Genomic DNA, 18,871 nt, shown 5'->3' with positions numbered 1-18,871 from the left:
GTGTCCCTGCAACATCTACAATGATATTATAAGGACTTATTTATGTTAAGAATTAACAATGTCATCACCATCCTAATTTTTTTGCCTCATTTCCACCCAGTGTCACCTGGAATCTTGTGTCCTAGGACTGCCAACCATTGCCTGCCTGCCTCCTCATTATTCACTCCTTCAGGGGCTCTCTGGCTGCGTTCCCTCAGATTTAATGAACACTGATTATTATTTTGTTCTGACTGAAAGCTAGAATTAAGAATAAAGCAAGATTATCAATTCTTCCAGAATGAGAGAATTCTGGATTCTTCCTGTGAAAAACAACATTAACCCGATATCCTTAGATAATGTATGGAATGAGCCTCACCAAGCCACAGTTTCTCTACCTTTAAAATGGAAATAATAGTACCATTCTCATGAGGCTCTTTGAGAATTAAATGCTGTATGTGACATGACATATCCTTAATAAATGACAGTGATCATTATTTTTTGTTGAAAACAATACTCTCTATGTATTCTGTTAAATCTACCCTCCTGTGTATTTCGTAACTAAGAATCATTTGAAGACATTTTGGTGAAAAAGAAGCAAAGATCAAAAATATTCCTTCAAAGATACTGAGAGCAAGAAGGATGAATCGTAAGTAGATGTATTCGAGGAAGAGAGGGGTCGATGGCTAAGTGCAGGAGAAGGAACGCTAATGCAATTTTTATTACTTCTCCTGGGTCTATTTCCATGCCTCCGAATCAGTTCTGCACAGCCAGCTTGCCTCCTGCCCGGTCCTTCCCATATGTTCCTGCTGGGTGAACGCAGCTTTGCCAGACTATGACAGTTCTTTGCTCAGAAACCTTAAGTGACTTCCTGTTCTTTACATGATTGTATCCCAAACCACATGATCAGTTTGGAAATCCCTTTAAAAGTTTATCACTCCTTTTCATATACTCCAGCCAGATCAGACATGTTTTCTTCCCCCGGCGTGCTCTATTCTTTCCTGCCCAGCACTTTTTGTATGTGGTTTCCTCGTGTAAATCTCACATGAAGCACTTCAAAATATGATTTTTCTTCCTAATATTCTCCCCTGATCTGACCAGTAAAAAGAAATCCCTTGGGCTTTTGAATTTCTGAATACTTTTTATGTACGTCTCTCATGGCTGTTAAAACATTCTGCACTGTAATGTGGTTATTTTTCTAAGTTTCTAATGTGGTTATTTTTCTAAGTTTCATCTCACAGGTTGGATAAATACCTTAAGAGGTACCAATAACCTTTAAATTATATTGCATGTAATATCTAACACATAGTTGGTGCTCAATAAATGTTTGCTGGATAAATGAGTGAATGGCAGTGATTGTATTAAAATTTCTCAGTGTGGTTCAAATTTCCTAGCATTTAGTGAGATCTGAAATTCTGTTTGATTTATATCCAATATTTGTTTACTTTCTGTCCATTCCACTAGACTCCCCACAGAACAGGGGTCTTGAGCCATGTTGTACATGACTAGCTAATAGCAGGCCATCAATTAATATTTCAATAATAATGATATTAATAACAATGATAAAGGTAAAAATTTATGGGCACCTGTCACATGTAAAGTCTATATAGGTTCTCTCTCTAAATCTCCAATCAGCTTTAAGAAGCAGACCTCCCTTTTAAGAGATGAAGAAAACGAGGCTTCCAAGAGGTTAGAGAAGTTAACAGGCTCAAGACCTTAATGTTCCAAAGACTCTGAGATTTTAATTTAGACATCTGACTGCATTCCTTGCTATACTGCTTCCTTATGCTTCCCATATTTAAAAAATCAAGTAAAACGCATCCACTGCCTTACATGATCAGAAACTATTGGATTGCATTACTGTTAGTGAGCAATAATTCTTAACATTTTCTCTTCAGGTTCCTTGTACCCCCTTTCCTAATGAACCACATTTCTGTAAGGGAATATGTTACCATGGTGTATCATTTCTTACCATAAATAGTAGTTTAAAATTTTTTCACTTTGGACACTCAGATCACCTGTATATAATACTTTCTTCAAAGAGATATGCTCTGGACAAAATATTTGCATCCCTCCAAAATTCATATGTTGAAACCTATTCCCTCAATGTGATGTAATAGTAGGTGGGGGCTTTGGAGGTGAGTAAGTTATGAGGTTGAAGCCCTCATGAATGGCACTAGTGCCTTTATAAAAGAACACCCAGAGATGCCCCTTGTCCCTTTTGCCATGGGAGGTTACAATTACAAGGCACTGGCTATGAACCAGAGAGAGTAGCCCAGAGACTGCTGGTGCCTTGATCTTAGACTTCTCAGTCTCCAGCTGTGAGAAATAAATTTCTGTTGTTTATAGGCCACCCACCTGTGGTATTTCTGTTGCATGGGCTAAGACAAGACAGATATTGGAACAAAGTGAAAGATCAAATGAAGAAGTAATAATACGATGCCAACAAAAGGATAGATTACATGTCAGTGATTCAGAAGTCAATCACTTAAAAGAAAACTAATTGGGAATAGCAGATTTGGTGAGTGTATAGATAAAGTCTTGATTTTTGGCTTTGGAAGTGTCTCCTAAGATTTCCTAAAGGTTTCCACTGGGTCCTGAGAAAGACTTGAGGTGATTCTTAAAAATAGAAATTCCAGCGCCCAACCGCAGATCTACTAATTCAGAATCCCAGGGTTGGAGTGGGGGGAGGAAGGAAGACCTGTCCCAGCAGAATATTAAATTTAAGCAAATCTGGGAAGGCATTCAAAGAATGCTTGTTCATATGAGTAATACAGGATGCACAGAGATGATGATATAAGGCAAGCAAGAAGCCTTTATGAAATTCTTTACCTGGAGGGAACAAGATTAACACCTACTGTATGCCCACTATTGTATTTTTTGTATCTTTCCATTGTTTCTCCTATATTTAAGGCCAGAATTTATAACCACCTTAGATGAAAGATTTAGAAGTTCAAACATTTAAAACTCCCATTATCAGGTTTTTGTTGTTGTTGCTGTTCATTTCTTGACTCTAAGAGGCTGTTCCTTTCTTTTACTTATAATGTACCTGAGCACACATGTGCATGTACAAGCCCACGTGCACACACACACACACACACACACACACAGAGTTCCATGGCAGTAATGAAATCCTCACATTCCAGATATGTCTTAGTGAGGCATGATGGCTAAGAATTCTCAATATTTTCACGTTACTTAGAACACCAGTAGGTAGGTTACCCTGGCCCCGTTCCCAGAATTTAACAGTAGGGGTCTTGTGAAATGCTAAACGATGTGTATAACAGTATTCAGGTTCTCCAAAAGCCAATCCGTCAAAACATTTGCTGCTTTGAAAATGTGTTCTTCAAAAAAATGGGCATATGGAACTTATTACTCTGCTTGGTGGAGCTCAGGCAGCAGGGTCCAAAATAAGCAGAAAACCCTTTTGAGGACACAATCCTACCTTAAGGTAATAGGGTCTCTAAAACTGTCCTTCCCCAACCTAAGATGTATAGAAGTCACAAGAAATAACAGAATTCCAAAGATTTTCCTGGGATCCAAGTGTTAGAATGGCACAAAATTAGGGAGAAGCTCTGAAAAGAGAGCAAAAAACGTAATAATTAAATAAAAATCTGAAAATACTTTGACCCATTTCAATAGAGATCTCTCAGTTGGTATCTCTTTATTTATTACTCATTTCTGACTCAGTCACTGGCCCATAATTGTTGTTTACTAAATATCATGAACAAATAAATCTGACATTTTACAGCTATATATTCAAGTAGAGACCAGAATGCATAATTACATACTGGTGGAAATTGGATGGATGAAAGAGAGAGCAAATTCTTTAATCTCCATGGAAATAAAAGAGACATTTTAACAAAGAAGAAAGCGATCAAAAGAAGGACCATGATTAGCCTACTCTTACTGATATCTATGTCACTTGGATTTAAGAGGGTTAGATTTTTAAAAAATTTACATGTCCTTATTTAATTGAAATATTGAACTATCAAAGGAAGCTAATTGATAGAAGTTATGAAGGATTAACTTACTTTTCTTTGAACCTGCATAACATGTGCTGTACTGGGTATTAAAAGAACAGCCATGTTTCATTTTCATTAGCAGCAAGGACAGAAAACGCCATTATCAGTCATTGCAGACAACAAGCACAGTATTTAGTTTTTGAAGCTGAAAAGCCTCCAACTCCTTGCTGTGTTTTATTATGCATAACTGAAATTCTTCACAGTTACAAAAGTGTAAACTCCTCTTGATTACATCAATATGTGCTTGGAACAGGGAGATACGTGGACCACTCATTGTGAAGGAACTCTGCTGCTACATTTCGATTTGTTCTGAAGGGATAAAAGCAAATCTAGAAAGTGTGCCTTTTCGTAAACCACGCAGGCATTTCATTGCTAATTCCTTGAAGACCATAAGACAAATTCCTTGCCTCGCGGTTGAATCTCCCTCACTTGAAATTTCCTGACAGAGATATTTTTTTTTCTAGCATGTTTGATCCCCCGGAGAGCATTAGGTGGACCACTCTTTGATGGTTTATGCTCTCTTGATGCAATGCGCACTTGTGCGTTACCTTATTTTTCACTATTTCATGATTTGTCTTTTGTGTTTTATGAGTGCTTCCTTCGGGATTTTTTCCCCTAGAAAAATGACAAGAATGATCCACATAAGTCTATAAGAGAGGTTGTAAAATAAACATTATACCATGTGTGGGGTAAAAAAAAAAAAATACTGCAAATGGCTGTTCTCACTTTCTGGCATTTACACACATGGCCATCTGTTTGAGAGCTGTTTTACTTGGCTCTTTCCCAACCTTTATGTAACTGGCCGATGGAAAGGAAATGACATCACCAAGTTTCCTGAAGACTATCACTGGAGCCACAAAAACGTTAGGAAACAAATTGCTTAGTAAAGAGAAAGATGTTTTCAAATGTCTCTTTTCCTTTCCACTTCTCACGTTCTTTTCTAGCATTTCTAACAATCTCTTTTCCCTATTCTGTACGTTCTGTGTTAATACTTGTCAATATTTTCGTTATTCACTTTGGAGCTTCTTTTGTTTGAATTGTGAGGAAGTTAGAAAAACACGCTCTTTTTGGGGGGGAGGGGCGTCTACACAGTAAGATTGTAATGTGTTGAAAAGGAAGGAGTTTTTGGATCTAACATCCAGTAATAGATCAGACTGGCTTCTTCATTCAGGTGATAGCAGATTCCGAACCTGTAGACCTAGCCTTGAAAAGATCTGAGGTTATTCTCCCATGACCTAAATTGTTCTGCTACAAAGGGATTCCTCAGCTATCCCCACAGCTCAGTCCACAGAGCATGAGTGAATGAAGAGGAACATTTGGAAAGTATATCGTTATTTGTTGGTAACACCAGGACATCAAAGCTAAGAATGGTGGAGGTTTTTATAGCAGAGTTTATAGATCCTCTTATCCCAGTGTCTCAGTAATTTGCACCACCGGACCAAGGAGCCCTTTCATCAGATTCCAAAATTAAGCCATCTCTAGGGGAAATCTAGCACCTGTTTTTAAGGCTCATGGTTGTATGGAAAAAGTATTAGTGTTAGAGGAAATTAAATATACCTGCTGTCCAAACTGTCTCAGGATCTCGGAGTAAATAGAGGGGCTCACTTAAGCGGGAATCTCTTTAGTTTCCTCTGTTAAAACTCTTTTGGGATTTTTAAGTGCCTTCCTATGATCCAATCTGCTTGCGGTCTACTATAATAATGCCCTGCCTCTTCATTCTTCCAAGTTGGGATGGGAGCATCACTTTAAAAGTGTATCCTCTTGCGGCACCTGGGTGGCTCAGTCTGGTAAGCGTCTGACTTCAGCTCAGGTCACGATCTCACAGTTTGTGAGTTTGAACCCCTTGTCAGGCTCTGTGCTGACAGGTCAGAGCCTGGAGTCTGCTTCCGGATTCTGTGTCTCCTTCTCTCTCTGCCCCTTCCCCACTCTTGCTCTGTCTCTCTGTCTGTCTGTCTCTCTCTCAAAAATAAACATGAAAAAAAGATTTTAAAGTGTGTCCTTTTGACCCTCCTGATTCATTTAAAACTGCCTCCCCACCCCCACCGCGCCTGCCCCCATTTCCTTCTCCTCTTTTCCAAACTTACCATAAGCCGTGGATTCTTTTGGTGCCCCACCCAGATTTCCTTTGCCAGCTGGTGCACCCCCCTCCTCAGGTGTTTTCTGCATTCTTTCTGGAGAGTTGCCTTTAGCTGATGAGAGCCACCTGCTGGGGAGGTGAAAGTGTCACCTTTCCCCCATCCTCCTGAGTGGCCAATGACTGCCGAGGTTTAGGGATACAAAAGCCTGGCCACATAGCCACAAGGTGAGACACCTCTGAGGTGTGATTTATGCTCCAGTCTCCTGGGCACCAGTCAAGGCTACTCTTTACCTGAGTCCACATCCTTCCTTGGTTCTTTCCCCTTCACTGTCTAGGTTCATCTATTTCCTTCCTGGTTTTTCCTAAAGACTTCTCCCTCAAACCGCATATATCTGAAGCCTTTTCTTAGGCTCTGTTTTCAGGGCCTCCTACCCAAGATGCACCGATTATGGACTATGACATCCGAATATCGAAGTTACAAAGAGTGAATATGCAGGCTTCTGAAGCACGAGGAGGGGGCGAGGAGGGCCCCCATCAGCGTATATACAGCAAGGCAAAAGTGACAGTTGGGGAACTGTGAGTCAGCAGCGGTATCTAAGGAAAAAAATATTAAGGTGAGAATATAAGAAAGAAGGAGGCATCAGTGCTAGTCAAGTTACTTAAAAGAATTTAATAAAGTTGGTGACGATTGCAGAGGTAGAGGGAAAAAATGTTGCTTGGATTAACAAAAGTTTTAATACATGTGGATTATGAAAATTTGGAGAACAGAGAAAAATAGAAAAATAATATCAAAATCACCTATAATCCTACTATCCAAATATAGCCACTATTTTGGTATATTTCATTCCAAATTTCTTTCTATGTTTTTACTTTATGCAGATGTATTTATTTACATATATTTATACATTGAGAACTGCTGCAGATACAATTTAATATCCTGAATTTTCTTCTTGAATACTACATACTTTAAAAAAATTTTTTTTTAATGTTTATTTATTTTTTGAGAGAGAGACAGAGACAGAGCACGAACAGGAGAGGGACAGAGAGAGAGGGAGACACAGAATCCGAAGCAGACTCCAGGCTCTGAGCTGTCAGCACAGAACTCACAAACTGCGAGATAGTGACCTGGGCTGAAGTCGGACACCTAACCGATTGAGCCACCCAGGAGCCCCAATAGTACATACTTTTTATATGTCAGATAGTAGTCTTTGTAAATCTAATTTTCGATGTCTACCTAGTATTAAATTCTATAGGTGGACTATAATTTAAATATACACGTATCATCAGGATTTATGTTACTACCAACCTTTTGCTGTTTATAACTCTGATGTAAGGAATAATAGCCTTCTGCATAAATCTTGGTGTTCATTGTAGATTTTCATTTATAGCCTACATTTATAGTAGTAGAATCACTGGCCAAATGCCTGAAAATTTTAAATAAATTGCCAACTTATGTTTAAAATTCTCCTACACACCAGCAGCTGTTTTCCAAAAGGGATGTGCCAATGTGTAATCTCTCAATAAGAATGCCATTTCACAGCACCATTACCTACATTCCATATTATCAGTTAAGTAGCAAATTTAGTACATTAAAGCTAATTTTATAGTTGACTTTGTATTCCTGTGTGTGTGTGTGTGTGTTGCTTGGACCTTGTTTCCTCTTATTTAAAGATGAAAGCTTTTTTTGTTAACTTTAAAATCAGTGTGTTCTTGATTGCTTTTTCACTTTTTAATGTGCCCTGATTCAAGCCTAGAGAAAGAGACCCTAAAGAAACCCTAGGTTTCTTGAAATGAACTTCCTTGAAAACAAACTTTCTTGAAAACGAACTATATTGTTGGAGGTGAAGAGAAGAAAAAGGTAGTCAGTCAACTACTTGTTTAGGGGGCAGGAGGCCAAAACGATCGGTGGCATTCTTTCACTCCACTAGAGTAAACGGATTCTTTACTCCAGCCGAATTGTCTTGCTATATTGACATATTACATCACAGACACAACTACCGTGTACTTTGTCTCAGGGACGTTTCATCCCTGAATGAGACTTAGCACGTGCCTGAGTGATCATGGAATTGTGAGCATTATCAGTGGGACTTGGTAACCGGGAGAGCATAACAGTCGATATGGTATAGACAAATGTAAACTAAGGTGAAAATACATGGCAAGAGGAAGTGTTCCAGCAACTGAATGATGGCTAGCAGGCTGAAAGGGGAAACTCAGAAGGTGAGGAGTCTGGACAAGTGCACAGGAGCCCCTCTAAGGGCCACGCAGACTACAGGGAAAGGGAGCATACCGCCCTCAGACTTCTCCCCTAGCTCCCAAAATGTCTCCTAAGAAATCAGGTCTGGTGTGTTCCCTATTTTATAATGCACCAAGTGACAGGCTAGGTAAGGGGGTGACATGCTAGGTAAGGATGTAGTGTTGTCATCATTAATTTACTCACCTGATAAGTATGCTCTTACAAATAGCCCCCAAGTTCTTTATTTATTTGACTTACAATAGTGAGCAAATTGCACATGTGTGTGTGTGCTATATGTATGCATTTGGATTTGTGGGCATATGATTTCAATAATACAACATCATTGCTAATTTTCTAATGAATTATAGGTTTTGGCAACAGCATGGAGCCTAGAAGGGAAAAAAAGAACAAAAAGGAGACATGCAAGAGAGACAAATGGGGGAGGAGGATCCGGGAATAGTTGGACAGGAGTGGAAAAGCAGAGGGTGGGGTCAGGCCACACGCGCGGCAAGACTCTGCAGCAATGAACATTTTGATAGGCGGCAGATTTAAATTCTCTACGACCCAACAGATCTTTTTCCATTTGCTTCTTCTTTGACATTCAAATTCATAATGGTGGTCTTCTCCAGGAGGTACTTTACCTATGCCCCTATTCTTGTTCCCTTTCTTTTCTTTTAAATATGGTGCCGCCATTTTAACACCCTGATGCTCATAATTTCCACAAAAGATACGTTTTCCCACAGAACTTTAATCAAATACTTTCAAAAAACAAAACACGGAGGAGTTGCAGGCTTTGCTTGCATATTAGACATAACCTGATGAAACTTCATCCTTAAAAACCCGTTAAGTTCAGTCAAGTAATAGCGGCTTTTGACGAAATTGTGTCTCTGAAACGAGTTGCTCTGGAATGATGCACAGCTTTATTTACCTCTGTCCTTTGCTCTTGCCCTTTCCCTGTCTATCTGCGAATTAAAATATGAGCCCCACAAAGTTTAGCTCCCTGAAGAGTCACGGCTGTGTCCGACTGAACCGTATCAACTTTCATATTCTCTAACCGGTGATTTAGAAATTTGATATGCCCTAGATAGGAATTTGAAGCTGATGTTTAGCAAGTGTGAACCATACTTTTATCAATTCCCCAAGACCTGTTTTCTACAGATAAAACATTTTATGTCAAAGGATACCTTTCAGTGGCAATCCTCAGGCCATTTCTGACTCGTATGCAAACTTTTTAAAGCCCTTGGGCCACTGAATTGTTTGTACATGGAGTGACGCATAGATGGTGTTTGAGATAGGTTTCATGGCTCCAAAAGTGTAGGATTTCTCACCTCTTCCTCTCAAGGTGCAGTAATCGTTATGGCTGCTCTAAATGACTGGCGAGATAGGAACTGAGCCCATGGCTACTTCAAACATTCTTGTTGAAAGATTGTTGTTTTTTTTTTTTTTTTTTTAGTGTTTATTTATTTTTGAGACAGAGAGAGACAGAGCGTGAGGGGGGCGGGGGCGCGGAGGGGGCAGGGAGAGAGGGGGAGACACAGAATCTGAAGCAGGTTCCAGGCTCTGAGCTGTCAGTACAGAACCTGATGCAGGGCTCAAACCCACAAACTGTGAGATCGTGACCTGAGCTGAAGTTGGACGCTTAATCGACCGGGCCACCCAGGTGCCGCCTGTAGAAAGATTTTCATGCATTGCCCACTAGACAGTTTGGCTGAGGAAATCTTATACAATGGGGCATGGATGATTTAAAAATCTAGATCCAATAGACATAAAAGACACACTCTACCTTAGCTATGTGTGATTTTATGTGTGTGTGTGTGTGTGTGTGTAGATTCACACGCATATATGTAGCTTTGGCACACTTGGTTTAGTTGTGTAATAGTCTCTGTGTGTATGTGTGTAATTTAGAAATCCTGCTTTAGCTATGTGTTGGTTTTTTCCCTCTGACAGTATAATTCTATTTTAAATATGAAGTAAGATGGCCTAAAAATATTAATTATAGAAGCCAAACTTCTCTGAGTCATGCAGTGACCTTCCTCCACCCCACCCCCGCCCTGCCACCTCCCCTGTTGCTTTTGAGCACCCGGCATAACCAGCTTTCTTTCATGAGACAGAGATTTCCTTTCCAAGAAATAAGTGCAAGCTCCAGACTGAAAAGATGAAAATGCTAATGGGTGGTGTTTAGTTTACCCAAACTGATTTCTCCAGGTGTGCTGTTATTTTGCCAGTAGCTTAAGAGTCCTTTTTCTTTTTTAATCCCCCGGCAGAATTGTCTGTATCTAAGGGAGCAAGAATGACCACTAAGAAAAAAATAGATATGAAATTACACTGCTGAGAGTTTTTACACTTTCTTTTTCCTTTTGGTGGTGGAAGGACTTTTGTCCTGCAAAGGCAAAACTAGCAATGACTTCGTGCCTTTGGCTTAAACATTAAACAGAAACGTATCCATTTAAAAATCTTTATCCTGAATGAGTAGACAGATGAGTTCAGCCTCAGGAAAAGTTGGAATGGGTTTCCTCCAAGCACGAAGTGGGCAGCAGGCACTGTTTTGTTTTTTCAGGATGGAGGTTTGATCTAGAGGAAGTAACAGGCTTTTTGTCTGAGTCTAAAGAATTAAAGGAGAATGAAAATGGGATTACAGTATCTGATACTAGATTCCTTATTGTTTGTGTCACAATTTAAATCATTTGTTCACAGTTGATCACAAGACCTCAGTCTCTATTCCGTGCTAGGAGAGTATTCTTTCAAAAAAACAGGAAGCGACACTAAGTAATTGCAGATTTACAGTGACTACCAGGCTGATCCCTGCTCTTTGTCGCTGGCTTTCCTGTTTCGGTCTGGGGGGGGGGGGGGGGGCGGGGAAGTGGCCCAGAGGAGGAGACAGGGTGGGGGAGGCGACTCTCTTACGGTGCCCGTTAGACTGAGCCCGGCTACACCTTAGTGGGTGAGTGATGAAAACGCTTTAAACAGTTGCCAAACAGTTCAGTAGAAAATATTTGACATCTCACCTACATCAACAAGCAGGAGTTAAAGGTTAAATCACACACACTCAAGTGCTGGGAAAAAGGATATGTTTATGTCATCAACTTTCTTTGTTCTAGGACCGCCCTATGTCAACAGGGAGACAGGCAGTTCCCTGCTTGGAGCTACCAGGACAATAGAGACTGATCCCCAATTTGTGCATGAGTGACAAATCCACTCTTAAGCGTTTGCAGTTTGCTTCTAGCTACGTGGTCTTCTTCACCGTGTTTTACACGCTTCTGGCTAGCTGTTTTAAAACAATGTGGCAGTTGCCTTTCTTTCTCCGCCCAGAGTCTTGAGATCCCAAGCATGAAGCTCAGTGGAGAAGGAGGAAAACCTGGGATGGGGAAGGTTTTCTTTCTTTTTATACATTTCCTGTGTTGACTTCAAACCCCTTAGGCTTCACCTTAAAATCTGTTATGTGGTGGGGCCAGGGAGGGGGACTTCACAAAACTGGTGCTCACACACTAGAAGGACTTTTCTGGAGAGACACTTAGTGCCTTTCACAAGTATATGAGAGGTTGAGCAGGAGATTTCTTGACCAGATCAATAAAGTTTTAAATTAACGTTTGTGAGGAAAAGGAAATATGCCCAGATGACTAAGGCAAAACTCTTACCATGGAGACCAACATGAGTCATGGAAGGAAAACAAAAAACAAAAAACAAAAAACAGTATAAAAAAATGCTTCGTATCTTTTGGCAGAGCAAGGTCCCTTTTGAGAATTGCAAGCTGTGGATTATCTGCTTACAGTAAAGTTTCTACCCATGTTCAGGAGGATCAGAGACTCCTTGATGACCATCCACAGAAGTCCTAGCAGTCCAGGGCTCCAGTTAGGTGCCTCTGGTGTGGAAGTTCCCTGTAGCATAAGGCTACCAGCAAGTGGAGCTCCCATGCCTCCTGATTGTATTTTGAGAGTTGAACTGAAAGTCAATACACAATAGGTAAGAACAGGTATACCTATGCCATAGTCAAAAACACTTTTACCAGTAAACCTTTTCTAAAATCAAGATTCTGTACCCGTTCCCTGGATGCCAGACAAGCAAGGTTGGCTTTTGCTACCTTTCCTTCTGTTTCCCATAGATTTCGTCTACCCATCAGCTGCTAGATTATTGTATGCTAATACTGTCATTTAAGCTACAACAACAACGTTGCTCGCTGTTCTTACTTTCTGGCCTTGAAACACTTGCCCAGGTCTGTGGACTTGTTCTCTTTCTGGTCCCTGTTAGGAATATGCGAATTTGAGATGGATACGTTAAGCCATTATCATCTGATTCCATGAACTATTGGCATCATTTAAAAAGCATCCTTTAACTTGATTTGGGGTTCACCAACAATCTGATCAATTTTCACATAGCATTATAGTTACCGCAGAATCTCAATGTAAAGTTTAGATCCATTAATCATTACTACTACTACAGTGGTTTTTAGGCCTTATTGTTTCATGATTCAAAAGAGAAGCATGAAGTTTTAGTACACTATTTTTGATAACTGCATTCCAATAGAATTGGCTCTCTTTGAAGTATCATGGTTGTAATGCATTTAAAAACATTAATCCAAGAAGTAGTCCACAGGCTAGTCAGACTGCCAAATGGGTCTATGGCACAAAGAATTTAAGAACTCCTGGAAAAGGACGATAGAACAGGTGTTGGACTGGCATTCAAGGTTGGTAGATTCATCGGAAATATTGTAAAGGTCCCATTGTCCTCACACGAATGGGATGAAGGTGTCCTGCCCCTCAACATTGGATTCCGTAACCTGGTAAGGCTGGAGGGCTGGTTGATTTGGCTGCTAGAATATGACCAAGTCTGCCTTGAAGAAACCATTCTTCTTTTTTTTTTTTTTTCCTTATTCAAGTTTAGTTGACATGCATTATGTTAATTTCAGGTTGAGTAAACCATTCTTGCAAGGTCCTTGCCTGAGTGCTTGAGGCAGAAGCTGAGACCTCACCAAATCTGTAAGACCATGTGACCATGTTTTGTGTCTGGTGGTTACTAAATGTTGAAAAGAACATCCGACTTTAGACTAAAGACTACTCTCATCGCAGCATAAATGTGGCATGGTGTGTCTGTTGTGGAAGGAGCTCACAGCTCTTATGCACCTCTGACCGTCAGAGGCTGTAAAGAACTTGACAGTTTTGAGCAGCTGAATTGACTTATGTCAGTTTGCACTCATTTTTTTTTTTTTTAATCAGTCTTAGCAGTAAGCAGTGCAGTGTTTTCCATGGGCAGCTAGTTTGCTTTTATTTTCCAACACTGTGAATCTTACAACTGTTTCCTTTCCTCTTTGTGTGGGCTGTTAGACAGTTAAATCTGTTGGCTGCCTCTAGCAAGTATATAAAATTTTGTGGCATGACGTTTGTACTTCTATTTCATTCTTAGGAGGCAGTATAGTGAGTGATTAAGAACATGACCTCTAGAGACAGACAATTTGGGTTCAGATCTACTAGTTTGCTAACCAAATGACCTTGGACATGTTCACCTTTCAATTTCCTTATCAGTCTTCATAGGGTGTTTGTGATCGAGTGAGATAACACATGTAGCATCAGGGTTCCAGTAAGAAACAAGAATTTTTAGATGTTATATCTGGCTCCATCTTATTTTCCTAGATAATTTTTTCTCTTCCTCATGATTTATTACTTCTCTCGCTCACTGAAATCTTGTTTCTATACAGAATACATGTTTTGTAAACCTCCCCGCTTCTTTCCGGTGTCCTGACAGCAGTGTGGAGGATGAATTTGTGAAAAATGGTATTAGAAGTATGGAAATCAGTTAGAAGAATATAAAAGTAATCCATTTGATAGACGACAACTAAAATTGTAGCAGTAGGAACATGGAGGAAGAGAGGTATTTGAGATATTTATGAGGATGAGTTGACAGGACCTGGTGAGCCATTTTATGTGAAAGATAAATAATAGGAAATCTGGGGTAACTTCAGGTTTGCTAGTTTAGATGACTGGGCAAATACTGGTACCATCAATCAGGATCTGGAATAGAGGAAGTGTTCTGAAAGTGGTTAGGAGTAGGGCTAAACAATGAGTTGAGTTTGGACCATGTTGAATTTGAAATTTCTTATGGGATTATTAAGTGAAGACCAGTAAACCATTCAAATAAACATCTACAGTTCAAGAGAACTTATCAGACTGGATACATTGGTTTAGGATTTAGCAGAGTATACATTTTTAACAATGCTTATGGGAAAAATTGCCTGGTAATAAGTGAAAGTCATGGGAATTTTGGGAAATGGGCTTGAGGGCAAAGGCTGTGACTTATTCACCTTTGTATTTTCAGTCCAGACACTAGCCCAGTCCCTTGCACAGAGGAGCCTCACAGGTGACTGAGAAGGAGCAATTAGAAAGTGGACCGAGAACTAGGAGAAAGTGATTTCTTAGAAGATGAGAAAACAGAGTTTTAAGAATGAAGGTACAGTCAACATTCGGGGGTCTTGGATGACATAAAACTCAGACAAGTTAGTGCACTGTATGACAGAACCAGGACTTAAAAATATCTCAGGTATGGAAATCAGAGTTAAATCTCATTGTTAACTAGGGATAAAGGTAAGATCCTGACTTAGGTTTAGAAAATTAAATGCTTTAGTACTGGAGGTAGATGACCTGGTTTAATCACATTCCTGGGATTTAGTAGTAGGCTGAAAGTTCAACATAAATTAATTCTAGAGTCTGACTGCCAAGGTATATAATTAGGCAATGTTAATAAAAATATCCAGTACAGAAATGTGGAAATAATAATATCTTAGTATGTGTCACAGATACAGTTTGGGACAATGCATTTCAAGAGGAAAAGTTACAAAACTATCGTATAAGCAGGGAACAACAAGCAGAATGAGGAAGCGTCTGGAAGTCATCTCATTCACTTGAAGGCTGTTTGAAGGAAGACATAGGAGGGACATGGTATGTCCCAGCTTCACGCTGAAGAGACACTAATCTTATCCTGTCTAGTCTGGCCTCAATCAAAGGGTGGAACTATAGAAGTGATAAACTGAGAGAATCCAACTCACTTTGAGACATTTTCTATAAGTAAGCCAATCTTTCAATGGAATTAGCTCTTAGTGGGAAAAACAGTGAGCCCTCCCCCTCTGTTTATTTATTGAACTAATATTTTAGAGGCATCTACCACAGATCCTAGCACAGAGATCCCAAGGTGGTAGGAATATAACAGGAAACCAGTTTGGTTCCTGCCCTACTGGCTGTTACATTTTACATTCACTTATTTATCAAGTGTTTATTAGGCTCATGCTGGATATTAGACCAGTCCTATTCCTCAGGGATATAGTGAGAAGGATTTCTGTTTTCATGGTATTTACCGCCTGTGGAGGAAGCAGATATTAAGGAAATAAATATACAAATATATATAGAAAGTTACAGACTAAGTGATCGTTGGTACTATGCAACAGGATTAATCCTACAAGGGAGAAAACAATCAGGGGAGCTAATGTAGTTTGATGAGTTCTGGAATGGTCTCTCTGAAGATGGGCAAAATGCAGGTAAACACGAAGAGAACAGTACATGAAGAGTATGCTCGAGGAATGGAGAGAAGGCAGGAATCACTGGAGCAAGGTAAACAGGGGAGGGGAGTTTGGTAAGGGCAAGGTCTTACGGGTCTTTCCTCGTAGAGTGCAGAGGGAATGTGATGGGAGGCCGCTGAACCATTCAGTGAGGATGGCGATATAACAATAGAAAATACATTACAGAAAAAGGAGTCCTCTGGACTCTGTGTGGGGAATGCACCACAGAAGGGAAGATTGGATGTGGAGAAAATAAGGACTCCATTGTCTCAGACTTGATGAAAGGTCACGGTGTTTTGCAAGAGAAGGGAGGTAGTAGTTGGATTCAAAGCATATTATACAGTAGGTTTAATAGGAGTTGGAGACTTGATTTGAGTTGCACTGATTTGCCATGGGGAGTTAGGATGAGGAGGATTTCAAGAATAACCCTTAAGAATCTAGCTCCTGTGACTGGCTGCAGTGTGAGAGGCAACCTTGGAGGCGCTCCGTGTTTGGGGTGGTGGAGAGACTGATTATGAACATGAGGGCCTTTTGGACAGGTGAGGCTCGTTGGGATGACTATAGTCATGCAAGTGATATCAGTTACAATAGAACAATGGCCGGAGAGCTCATGACGTGTCCCCTAGGGATAGGTAGATGGTATGTTTTGGTGTTCACGTGTGCCCTTGCTCTGTCTCCCTTCTATCTCCCCCTTTGTCTCAGGGATGGGGTGAGAATTCGAAGCTCACATATTTTGCCCTCATTTTGTTAGCAGAAAACTGTGTAATGGTGACTCTTCAAGACTTTGTTTTTAGAAGGAATTCAGATAGAAGCCTTATTACCTGTGTGGATTCAAATCAGAGCTATAAAAATACTGTTTTTCAGATTATCTGTGGTGTTTTACTGGTGGTATTTATATTCCTCATTCTTTGTTAGTACTGAGGATGACCTCAGAAGCCTCTTTTCATAATCAAGATGTTCTCTGGAGGTGTGATTGTTCACTAACCATCTTAGGGAATTCAACGAAATCTATGTTGCAGATATTTTTTTTCCACTGAACTGTATCATAGAAGAGACTCATATGCGAAATTGAAAATTTGCCTAGAAATGGCTAACCATCTGTGTTTTTTGATAAGATTGGTGGTAGGTATGAGAGATCAGATCATTAAGTCAGGCAAGATAAGATAAGCATGCCTATGAATTAAAGTATCATTCAGCAACTATGATTAAGTGCCAAAAGATCTTTCAAATAAACAGATAATAATAAAAGAGGGATTAGCCATCAAGCAGGATGATGCAGAGTCTCATTATTCTCCTCCAACCCCAATAGCAAGTCATTTTTCTTTATACCGTCTCTTGATCCACGCTTCCACACTTAATGCAACAATTTAGACTGCCGCCTTATTGCATCATCTGATACGTGGGCTATCGAAATAGGTTCGGTCCTGCTTTCTGGTTCTTCCTTCTGTTCTGCACACTGCCATCAAAGCAAATTTTCTAAGATACTTCTTTTTTTTAATTTTTAAAAGATTTTTTTAAAAAATGTTTATTTATTTTTGAGAGAGAGAGAGAGAGAGACAGAGGGAGAGTGGGGGAAGGACAGAGAAAGAGGGAGACACAGAATCCAAAGCAGGCTCCAGGCCCTGAACTGCACAGAGCCCGACGTGGGGCTCGAACTCACGAACCTCGAGATCATGACCTGAGGAGACGTTGGACCCTTACCTGACTGAGCACCCCATAAGGTATTTCTTTTATAATGCTTCTCCTGCATTCAAAATCCTCCAGTGGGTTCACATGTTATGAAGGTGAAAAGTCCTATCTCCTGTGGTGGATAGTTGGGAACCTTTGTAGGATCCAGCCAGTCCTATTGAGTGTATTTTCCCCATTTGTTGTCCTATAAATGCACAGGAGTGTTTCCACCTCTGTGTTTGTTTATGTTCTTTCCTCATTCGGGAATACCCAGATTGTCCTTGAGTTTGTCCTTCTCTCAAGGTCAAGACTGAGCTCCCCCTCTTGGGAACACTGCCAGGCAATGGATCATTACAGATGTTGCATTGCTTATCACTTGCTCCTTTATACTTTCTGCATTTGCATGTCCCAGATTTTGCATCTGTGTTATTTGCCTCTAATGTGAGAGAACTCTCCTTAGGATGCTTTCCCGCCCTGTTTCTCAGCAACTCTCTCCACAGGGCCTGGATGCCTGGCCTGAGGTCAGTGGGATCTTTGAGATCATCTGTATCTAGATTCAAGGCATTTTCCACTGAGGGAAGAACACAGGCTAATTTAAAAGCCTAGTTTTGGAAGTAAGAATGAAGAAAGACAGCTTTTGCCAAAGGCTCTAGAAAGTGTACTGTGTAATAAAATGTAAGGCATGTTTCTCCATCTTTCCCTGTCTCTTGTCTCTGTCTCAATTTTAAAGCTTATTTCCCCCTTTCTTATAGTGAATCATATTTTTCTATTTCCTTCCAGAATCTGTTTTCTCCTTCAGTCTTTCATCACCCTTAACATATGTCCTTAGTCATCTAAGACTCTTTTTCTCCCCCAAATCATCTTAAGAAAATGTTAATTTCATTGTCTAAACTTTCTCTCTTTTCAATTATAATACTCAACTTCTCTTTCTTTCTTTCTTTCTTTCTTCCTCAAACTTCATTTTTATACATTCCTATTTTCTTGATGGGTCAAGAGAGACTTTGCCTTTCTTTCTTTCCTTTTCATTTTTTTCTTACCCTAAATAATTCACTGCTAAAGGCGTTGACATTTCTATTTAAAACACAGTTTACATTCAGGTTCTTATTCTTCTTGTTCAATCCAGTCAGTTACAATTTTGTGTATGTGTCTAATATTGTCTGATGGTTTATGTGAAATTGAAGATAAGGTTTTGTAACAAATTACTTTAGGGTACTCAGGCTTGCAGATATTCTATATTACCTACTACATCACCTGCTAATTACATACTATCTTGTTTTTGCCTTTACAATTCTGCCATTTAAGTCTCTTATATCTGTAGGAGAATGTTGAAGTAGCTTCTTCACATGATAGGC

This window comes from Panthera tigris, chromosome A1, assembly GCF_018350195.1.
Source record: "Panthera tigris isolate Pti1 chromosome A1, P.tigris_Pti1_mat1.1, whole genome shotgun sequence".
In the NCBI taxonomy this organism is placed as follows: Eukaryota; Metazoa; Chordata; class Mammalia; order Carnivora; family Felidae; genus Panthera; species Panthera tigris.
This window is presented reverse-complemented; position numbering follows the sequence as displayed.